Source organism: Nerophis ophidion, linkage group LG23 (genome assembly GCF_033978795.1).
Source record: "Nerophis ophidion isolate RoL-2023_Sa linkage group LG23, RoL_Noph_v1.0, whole genome shotgun sequence".
Classification (NCBI taxonomy): Eukaryota; Metazoa; Chordata; class Actinopteri; order Syngnathiformes; family Syngnathidae; genus Nerophis; species Nerophis ophidion.
In genome coordinates this window covers 21,797,028-21,808,556 of record NC_084633.1, presented here as the reverse complement: position 1 = coordinate 21,808,556, position 11,529 = coordinate 21,797,028, and positions in this window count along the sequence as shown.

Sequence of the window (11,529 nt, the reverse complement as noted above, 5' to 3'; positions counted from 1 at the left end):
AATTTAGGGATTTTACCATCTACGGTCTGTAAAGTCATCAAAAGGTTCAGAGAATCTGGAGAAATCACTGCACGTAAGCGATGATATTACGGATCTTTGATTCCCTCAGGCCGTACTGCGTCGAAAACAGACATCAGTGTGTAAAGGATATCACCACATGGGCTCAGGAACACTTCATAAAACCACTGTCAGTAACTACAGTTGGTCGCTACATCTGTAAGTGCAAGTTAAAACTCTGCTATGCAAAGCAAAAACCATTTATCAACAAGACCCAGGAACTCCGCTGGTTTAGCTGGGCCCAAGCTCATCTAAGATGGACTGATGCAAAGTGGAAAAGTGTGATGTGGTCTGACGAGTCCACATTTCAAATTATATTTGGAAACTGTGGACGTGGTGTCCTCCGGAACAAAGAGAAAAATGACCATCTGGATTGTTATAGGTGCAAAGTGTAAAAGCCAGCATGTGTGATGGTATGGGGGTGTATTAGTGAACAAGACATGGGTAACTTACACATGTGTGATGGTATGGGGGTGTATTAGTGCCCAAGGCATGGGTAACTTACACATGTGTGATGGTATGGGGGTGCATTAGTGCCTAAGGCATGGGTAACTTACACATGTGTGATGGTATGGGGGTGCATTAGTGCCTAAGGCATGGGTAACTTACACATGTGTGATGGTATGGGGGTGTATTAGTGCCCAAGACATGGGTAACTTACACATGTGTGATGGTATGGGGGTGTATTAGTGAACAAGACATGGGTAACTTACACATGTGTGATGGTATGGGGGTGTATTAGTGAACAAGACATGGGTAACTTACACATCTGTGATGGTATGGGGGTGTATTAGTGCCCAAGGCATGGGTAACTTACACATGTGTGATGGTATGGGGGTGTATTAGTGAACAAGACATGGGTAACTTACACATGTGTGATGGTATGGGGGTGTATTAGTGCCCAAGGCATGGGTAACTTACACATGTGTGATGGTATGGGGGTGTATTAGTGCCCAAGACATGGGTAACTTACACATGTGTGATGGTATGGGGGTGTATTAGTGCCCAAGGCATGGGTAACTTACACATGTGTGATGGTATGGGGGTGTATTAGTGAACAAGACATGGGTAACTTACACATGTGTGATGGTATGGGGGTGTATTAGTGCCCAAGGCATGGGTAACTTACACATGTGTGATGGTATGGGGGTGTATTAGTGCCCAAGGCATGGATAACTTACACATGTGTGATGGTATGGGGGTGTATTAGTGAACAAGACATGACTAACTTACACATGTGTGATGGTATGGGGGTGCATTAGTGCCCAAGGCATGGGTAACTTACACATCTGTGAAGGCACCATTAATACTGAAAGGTACATACAGGTTTTGGAGCAACATATGTTGTCATCTAAGCAACTTTATCATGGACGCCCCTGCTTATTTCAGCAAGACAATACCAAGCCACGTGTTACAACAGCATTGCTTCGTAAAAAAAGAGTGCGGGTACTTTCCTGGCCCACCTGCAGTCCAGACCTGTCTCCCATGGAAAATGTGTGGTGCATTATGAAGTGTAAAATAGGACAGCGGAGACCCCGGACTGTTGAAGGACTGAAGCTCTACATAAAACAAGAATGGGAAAGAATTCCACTTTCAAAGCTTCAACAATTAGTTTCCTCAGTTCCCAAACGTTTATTGAGTGTTGTTAAAAGAAAAGGTGATGTAACACAGTGGTGAACATGCCCTTTCCCAACTACTTTGGCACGTGTTGCAGCCATGAAATTCTAAGTTAATGATTATTTGCAAAAAAAGTTTATGAGTTTGAACATGAAATATGTTGTCTTTGTAGCATATTCAACTGAATATGGCTTGAAAAGGATTTGCAAATCATTGTATTCTGTTTATATTTACATCTAACACCATTTCCCAACTCATATGGAAACAGGGTTTGTAAGATGAAATATTTCAAATAAGGGTGATATTTGTTTATTTTCTGTCTGATAAGATCGTTGTTTTCACGAAGCAGATTTGATATTAGAGTGTTTTACTTGTTTTAAGTGTGTTGGTCCTAAAGGATCTCAGTAAGATATTTCAGCTTGTTGCTGAGATGTGATGACCTATATTGAATAAAACCTGCTTGAAAGCTGTCTCATCAACACAAGTATAAAAAACGCTTTTTTAAAGTAATAATAAATAACCCAAAAAACCTCCCTTTCTCATGACAAAAAAAAAAAATTATAAATGATAAAAAAAAAAAAAAATTAAAAACAAAAAACAAAAACCTGGTCCCCAACCACCGGGCCGCAGAAGATTTTTTTATAATTTATTTTTTTATTTTATTAAATCAACATAAAAAACACAAGATACACTTACAATTAGTGCACCAATCCAAAAAAACCTCCCTTTCTCATGACAAAAAAAAAAATTATATATTAGAAAAAAAAAAAAAATAAATAGCAGTGATCCCCAACCACCGGGCCGTAGAATAATTTTTTATAATTTATTTATTTCCTTTATTTTTATTTATTTTAATAAATCAATATAAAAAACACAAGATACACTTACAATTAGTGAATCAACCAGAAAAAATTCTCTTCTTCATGACAAAAAAATATATATATATATATATATAATTTAAAAATTACAACAAAAAAATATATATATATATACAAAATAAAAAAAATTAAAAATCAGTGGTCCTTAACCACCGCAGAAGAATTTTCTATAAATGTTTTTTGTTTTTTTTAATAAATCAACATAAAAAACACAATATAAATTTACAATTAGTGCACCAACCCAAAAAAACTCCCTTTCTCATGACAAAAAAAAAAAATTCTATATGAAAAAAAAAATAAATAAAATAAAAATGAATAAAAAACAGTGGTCCCCAACCACCGGGCCGCAGAATAATTTTTTATAATTTATTTATTTTCTTAATAATTTTTTTAATTTTAATAAATCAACATAAAAAACACAAGATACACTTACAATTAGTGAACCAACCCAAAAAAACTGTCTTTTTCATGACTATATATATATATATATATATATATATATATATATATATATATATATATATATATTAAATAAATAAAAAATTAAATTAAATAAAATCAGTGGTTCTTAACCACCGCAGAAGAATTTTCTATAAATGTTTTTTTTTATTTGAATAAATCAATATAAAAAACACAATATAAATTCACAATTAGTGCACCAACCCAAAAAACCTCCCTTTCTCATGACAAAAAAAAAGGATTAATTTAAAAAAATAAAAAAATGTGAAAATCCCCACCGGGCCGCGGGGCAAATGATCAAGCGTTGACCAGTCCGCAGCCACAAAAAGGTTGGTGACCACTGATTGAAAGGCTGTTCTGGAGTCACAATGTTGTTTACCAATCAGCACACATCACAGGACCTTCCAATGGCAGCGAGAAAAGAAAGAAGAAACATGCCAAGCGCGAGCGTCTTAATGACGCGCCTTTGCCTGTTTTTTTTCCCAGCCTTGAAGAAGTTTAAAATTAGTCTCTCAAAAAAAAGGCAGAATTCAAAGGCGGCGGCATGAAAAGGGGAGCAGAATGAAACGTCGGCAGCGTGGTGTTAAAAAGGGAGACGGAAGATGAGAGATGCCGGGGTCTGACTTTGGTGGGACTTCAAAAGGGTGTGTTTAAAGCGGCCTTAATGTCGGCCTGATAGCACGACTGTCATGTCTCTTTGACCTCCCCCAGCTGTCCAGGCGGGACCCATGTTGTGTCCGTGTGTGCCTCTTTGTTTGCTCTTGTGTGCCTCAACACTTGTGGCGCTCCCCGTCTGTCTTCGTGGGATTGTCTGCCTGCCCTTTAATGTCCGCCTTTTTTCTCATGTCAGCCAGCGTGCTTTCCTACGCATAAGTGTGTGTGTGTGGGTGTGTGTGTGTGTGTGTGTGTGCGTGTGTGTGTGTGCGTGTGTGTGTGTGTGTGTGTGTGTGTGTGTGTGTGTGTGTGTGTGTGTGTGTGTGTGTGTGTGTGTGTGTGTAGGTTGAAGATCTAAGCCTGTGGGCTGTGCCCTCTCTCCCCATGCACACAGGCCTATTTCCCCCCCCCCTTCTTGTTAAGATTCAAACATTGATGGGCTTTGAAGTGCAGCTGTGGACGCTGCACTTATTTCTCCCTTTTCATTTTTTTGGCTCCACTAGCTAAAGTTCCTATTATCGCCCGCTCAATGCCGGAATGGCCAAAAGCCGTGGTACCGCCTATGCTAGTCGTTTAGTATTGGATTTCCATCCATCTACTTCCGCTTATCCGAGGTCGGGTCGCGGGGGCAGCAGCCTAAGCAGGGAATCTCAGACTTCCCTCTCCCCAGATACTTCGTCCAGCTCCTCCCAGGGGATCCTGGTCTTCCCAACATGTCCTGGGTCTTCTCATACCGGTCGGACGTGCCCGAAACACCTCCCTAGGTGTTCGGGTGGTCCCCTTTTTTTTAGAAAAGTATCGAAAAGTACTGGAAAGTATCGAAATACACGTTGGTATCAGTACCAAAATATTTGTCATGATTTTTTGTTTAGTTATGTTCTGTTATCTACGATGAGGTAGTGACTTGTCCAGGGTGTACACCGCCTTCCGCCAATTGTAGCTGGGATAGGTTCCAGCACCCCCCAAGAATGGCTGTTCTGTTATTTTTGGACTCCCTTAGTTCCGGTTTTGTGCACCTCTGGGTTTGTTTTGGTTTCTTCCATCCATAAATCCATCCATCTTCTTCCGCTTATCCGAGGTCAGGTCGCGAGGGCAGCAGCCTAAGCAGGGAAACCCAGACTTCCCTCTCCCCAGCCACTTCGTCTAGCTCTTCCCGGGGGATCCCGAGGCGTTCCCAGGCCAGCCGGGAGACATAGTCTTCCCAACGTGTCCTGGGTCTTCCCCGTGGCCTCCTACCGGTTGGACGTGCCCTAAACACCTCCCTAGGGAGGCGTTCGGGTGGCATCCTGACCAGATGCCCGAACCACCTCATCTGGCTCCTCTCCATGTGGAGGAGCAGCGGCTTTACTTTGAGTTCCTCCCGGATGGCAGAGCTTCTCACCCTATCTCTAAGGGAGAGACCTGGAAACTCATTTGGGCCGCTTGTACCCGTGATCTTATCCTTTCGGTCATGACCCAAAGCTCATGACCATAGGTGAGGATGGGAACGTAGATCGACCGGTAAATTGAGAGCTTTGCCTTCCGGCTCAGCTCCTTCTTCACCACAACGGATCGGTACAACGTCCGCATTACTGAAGACGCCGCACCGATCCGCCTGTCGATCTCACCATCCACTCTTCCCTCACTCGTGAACAAGACTCCTAGGTACTTGAACTCCTCCACTTGGGGCAGGGTCTCCTCCCCAACCCGGAGATGGCATTCCACCCTTTTCCGGGCGAGAACCATGGACTCGGACTTGGAGGTGCTGATTCTCATCCCAGTCGCTTCACACTCGGCTGCGAACCGATCCAGTGAGAGCTGAAGATCCCGGCCACATGAAGCCATCAGAACCACATCATCTGCAAAAAGCAGAGACCTAATCCTGCAGTTACCGAACCAGATCCCCTAAACGCCTTGACTGCGCCTAGAAATTCTGTCCATAAAACTTTTGAACAGAATCGGTGACAAAGGACAGCCTTGGTTGACAAGACTGTGCCTCTGGATTGGCAGACCGGGGTGGTGGTCCCTCTCTTTAAGAAGGGGGACCGGAGGGTGTGTTCCAACTATGGTGGGATCACACTCCTCAGCCTTCCCGGTAAGGTTTATTCAGGTGTACTGGAGAGGAGACTACGCCGGATAGTCGAACCTCGGATTCAGGAGGAACAGTGTGGTTTTTGTCCTGCTCGTGGAACTGTGGACCAGCTCTATACTCTGGGCAGGGTTCCTGAGGGTGCATGGGAGTTTGCCCAACCAGTCTACATGTGCTTTGTGGACTTGGAGAAGGCATTGGACCGTGTCCCTCTGGAAATCCTGTGGGGAGTGCTCAGAGAGTATGGGGTATCGGAATGTCTTATTGTGGCAGTCCGGTCCCTGTATGATCAGTGTCAGAACATAGTCCACTCCCTGTATGATCAGTGTCAGAACATAGTCCACTCCCTGTATGATCAGTGTCAGAACATAGTCCACTCCCTGTATGATCAGTGTCAGAACATAGTCCACTCCCTGTATGATCAGTGTCAGAACATAGTCCACTCCCTGTATGATCAGTATCAGAACATAGTCCACTCCCTGTATGATCAGTATCAGAACATAGTCCACTCCCTGTATGATCAGTGTCAGAACATAGTCCACTCCCTGTATGATCAGTATCAGAACATAGTCCACTCCCTGTATGATCAGTGTCAGAACATAGTCCACTCCCTGTATGATCAGTGTCAGAACATAGTCCACTCCCTGTATGATCAGTATCAGAACATAGTCCACTCCCTGTATGATCAGTGTCAGAACATAGTCCACTCCCTGTATGATCAGTGTCAGAACATAGTCCACTCCCTGTATGATCAGTGTCAGAACATAGTCCACTCCCTGTATGATCAGTGTCAGAACATAGTCCACTCCCTGTATGATCAGTGTCAGAACATAGTCCACTCCCTGTATGATCAGTGTCAGAACATAGTCCACTCCCTGTATGATCAGTATCAGAACATAGTCCACTCCCTGTATGATCAGTGTCAGAACATAGTCCACTCCCTGTATGATCAGTGTCAGAACATAGTCCACTCCCTGTATGATCAGTGTCAGAACATAGTCCACTCCCTGTATGATCAGTGTCAGAACATAGTCCACTCCCTGTATGATCAGTGTCAGAACATAGTCCACTCCCTGTATGATCAGTGTCAGAACATAGTCCACTCCCTGTATGATCAGTGTCAGAACATAGTCCACTCCCTGTATGATCAGTGTCAGAACATAGTCCACTCCCTGTATGATCAGTGTCAGAACATAGTCCACTCCCTGTATGATCAGTGTCAGAACTTGGTCCGCATTGCCGGCAGTAAGTCAAACACATTTCCAGTGAGGGTTGGACTCCACCAAGGCTGTCATTTGTCACCGAGTCTGTCTCCGTCATCCATAGGTTTATCTATAAGCCATAAAGTAGGCAGACACGGAGCTATTTCTCAGCGTGTGTTTATTCCAGCCGGCACGTAAATACACTGACACACAACATCCGGATCCCCATCATGCATTGCTTCAAAACTACGGCAAGGGGTAATGTCCAAAAAAAAAAAGATAGTGACAGAGAATAGAACGAGGATGGACAATTCAACCCTAAACTCACTCGTTTTCTGCAAATTAAATGTCACAGATGCTGCCCATACCTATGCTCCTTCAAAGGCTCTATTACTAGTTCCGCAGCACTTTCAAATACAACAATGAGTTGAGAGGAGTGTTATGTGTGGAAATAAATGAACCCGCCCCACAATCTCTCGAAGTCGGAGGTCTCGAGGTTGGCAAGTATGGTGTTACCATTTAGTGGTCGATTGTACAGAATATGTACTGTACTGTGCAATCTACTAATAAAAGTTTCAATCAATCAATCAATGGACCGGACTTTAATGCGTTGCTAGTGGAGGTATTAAAGTTATCTGTTGTCTGCGTAGTTCAATACAAGAGCCGCTTTAAAAATGCCGCTTTTAGTGATGAGTTTAGCTTTAAAGTCCTACTGAAAGCCACTACTAGCCACCACGCAGTCTGATAGTTTATATATCAATGATGAAATATTAACATTGCAACACATGACAATACGGCCGCTTTAGTTTACTAAATTGCAATTTTAAATTTTGCGCGGAAGTATCATGTCGTCTCTTTTCATCGCATAATTCCACAGTATTCTGGACATCTGTGTTGTTGAATCTTTTCCAATTTGTTCAATGAATAATGGAGACGTCAAAGAAGAAAGCTGTAGGTGGGAAGCGGTGTATTGCGGCCGCCTTTAGCAACACAAACACAGCCGGTGTTTCCTTGTTTACATTCCCGAAAGATGACGGTGAAGCTTTACTATGAGCGATCAAGCGAACATGGTTCCCTACCACATGTCAACCGGCAGGTTTCGGTGAGAAAATGGTGGTAATAAGTCAGCTCTTACTGTAGACATGAGCGGAGAGCTTGTGTCGTTCCTCCTGCAGCTGCGGACTCTCCTGCCTCCTCCCACCGGCCGCCCTCAATCGTCGGATGCTTACACCGTGGAGGAGGGGGGAAAAAAAAAAAAAAATCTCAGCCCGGTCCCAACGGCTGCCTTCGCCTCGTTGAGAGACGTGGCTTCCCTCGGAGACACTGGCGGTCACCACACCCCTCCGATTTTCAGGTTGTACAGGTACGACCATATAATCTCACTAAAACTCTAGTAACACAATAAGCAGATAAGGGATTTTCTAGAATTATCCTAGTAAATTTGTCTAATAACATCTGAAACGCTCTGCCGTCTAGTTTTTTTCTTTTTTTTTCCCTAGTCCTTCCCTCTCACTTTCCTCATCCACGAATCTTTCATCCTCGCTCAAATTAATGGGGAAATCGTTGCTTTCTGGGTCTGAATCGCTCTGGCTGCTGGTGGCCATGATTGTAAACAATGTTCAGATGTGAGGAGCTCCACAACCCGTGACGTCACGCGCACATCGTCTGCTACTTCCGGTACAGGCAAGGCTTTTTTATTAGTGACCAAAAGTTGCCAACTTTATCGTGGATGTTCTCTACTAAATCCTTTCAGCAAAAATATGTTGAAATGATGAAGTATGACACATAGAATGGAGCTGCTATCCCCATGGAGGGGACTGGAACCTATCCCTGCTGCATTCTGGCAGAAGGAGCAGTACAACCTGGACAAGTCGCCACCACAGATAGACAACATTCACACACTAGGGACCATTTTAGTGTTGCCAATCAAACAATCCCCAGGTGCATGTCTTTGGAGGTCGGCCCCACAACAATATAGAAGCTTGAAATCAGAAAATAAACCACCATCAAGAACAAACAACAAAAGAAATGTGTCAGGACATCTCACTTTTCACCAGGCAGTACCTTTCAGTTTGGACCCGGCAACTTCAGATCTTTTGGTGTGATCCATTGAGCTGGGAAGTTAGAAGTTGGAGCTGGGAATGACGAGTTCCAGTTTCCAGGTCGAAAATCAAGACGGGCACATCCAAGACATACTTGCCAACCCTCCCGATTTTTCTGGGAGACTCACAAATTTTAGTGCGCCTCACGAAAATCTCCCGGGGCAACCATTCTCCTGATTTCCACCTGGACAACAATATTTGTGGGCGTGCCTTAAAGGCACTACCTTGAGCGTCCTCTACAACCTGTCGTCACGTCCGCTTTACCTCCATACAAACACCGTGCAGCTTTATCACACAAACAAAACTGAATGCGAGGCATACTTAGTCAACAGCCATATACGTCACACTGAGGGTGGCCGTATAAACAACTTTAACACTGTCACAAATATGAACTCACACCAAACAAGAATGACAAACACATTTCGGGAGAACATCCGCAACGGAACAAATACCCAGAACCCCTTGCAGCACTCATTATTCCGGGATGCTAAAATATACACCCCCGCTACCACCAAACCCCGCCTCCCCATCTCCCGAATTCGTAGGTCTCAAGGTTGGCAAGTATGATCCAAAACCGCAATTTTCTGAACGTAAACAACCTCCAGGTCAGGGGTCAGCAACCTTTTTGAAAGCAGGAGCTACTTCTTGGGTACTGATTCATGCCAAGGGCTACCAGTTTGATACACACTTCAATAAATTGCCAGAAATAGACAATTTGCTCAATTTACTTTTAACTCTGTTATTATTAATAATTAATGATATCTTTTTTTGTGAAAACTGACCATCTTAATGATTTCTCACAATAAATATATATAGAAACAGATAAATATTTTTATAAATATAATTCGACTTTTTAAAATTTAAAATTTAACTGAAAAAAAGAAGAGAAAAACTGGCTAATTTGAATCTTTTTGAAAACAATTAAAAAAGAATTTATGGAACATCATTAGTAATTTTTCCGGATTAGGATTAATTTGAATTTTTAAATAGGTTAAAATCCAATCTGCACTTTGTTAGAATATATAACACATTGGACCAAGCTATATTTCTAACAAAGATAAATATATTTTTTTTATTTTAATCATAATAAATTTGAAGAAATATTTCACAAATATTCTTCGTCGAAAAAACAGAAGCTAAAATGAAGAATTAAATTAGAATGTATTTATTATTCTTTACAATAAAATAATGTATTTACTTGAACATTGATTTCAATTGTCAGGAAAGAAGAGGAAAGAATTTAAAAGGTAAAAAGGTGTATGTGTTTAAAAATCCTAAAATCATTTTTAAGGTTGTATTTTTTCTCTAAAATTGTCTTTCTGAAAGTTATAAGAAGCAAAGTAAAAAAAACAAATGAATTTATTTAAACAAGTGAAGACCAAGTCTTTCAAATATTTTCTTGGATTTTCAAATTCTATTTGAGTTTTGTCTCTCTTAGAATTAAAAATGTCCAGCAAAGCGAGACCAGCTTGCTAGTAAATAAATACAATTTAAAAAATAGAGGCAGCTCACTGGTAAGTGCTGCTATTTGAGCTATTTTTAGAACAGGCCAGCGGGCGACTCATCTGGTCCTTACGGGTGACCCCTGCTCTAGGTACTATGCTGCCTCTAAAAAGTACCGACCCCCCCCCCCCCCCGTCGTTGTCATGTTGTGTCATTGCTGTTTTTTCGAGCAGAGGAGCATGTTCGGCAGTGCACACACACAGAGTACTTCTAAGTAGACACGGTGTGTACACACAAAAGGGAGAATGGACGCCAGAAGTAAAAGACTACACACAGGAAAACAGAAAAAAAGAGCAATTAAGTCCGTGTGTGATGTAACAGGTGGTGACAGTACACCTACTTTGAGACAAGAGCTATATTGATGCATGCTTGGTTGTGCTTTAAAGCAGACCTCGGCAAATTGAGGCCAAACCTTACTTGCCAACCTTCCCAGATTTTCCGGGAGACTCCCGAAATTCAGCGCCTCTCCCGAAAACCTCCTGGGACAAATTTTCTCCCGAAATTCAGGCGGAGCTGGAGGCCACGCCCCCTCCAGCTCCACGCGGACCTGAGTGACGTGTCGACAGCCTGTTTTCACGTCCGCTTTCCCACAATATAAACAGCGTGTCTTCCCAATGACATTATAACTGTAGAATGATGGAGGGCGAGTTCTTGCTTTATTGTTAGTTTCATTAACGTCCTCCCAGGCCTGCTTTAAAGTCAGATCCAACAATTGCAATGACAACCTTTTACTATCAACTGAGTTTCGTTTTGAAATGATTTCTGCAGGTGTTATGTCCACGCCATACTTGCCAACCTATTTCGGAAGGTAGGGGGCGTGGTTAAGAGGTGGGGAGTATATTTAAAGCTATCCATCCATCCATTTCTACAGCTTCTTCCCTTTGGGTTCGCGGGGGGCGCTGGTGCTTATCTCTGCTACAATCAGGCGGTAAGCGAGGTACACCCCGGACAAGTCGCCTACTCATCGCAGTATGTGTAGAAATCTTTAT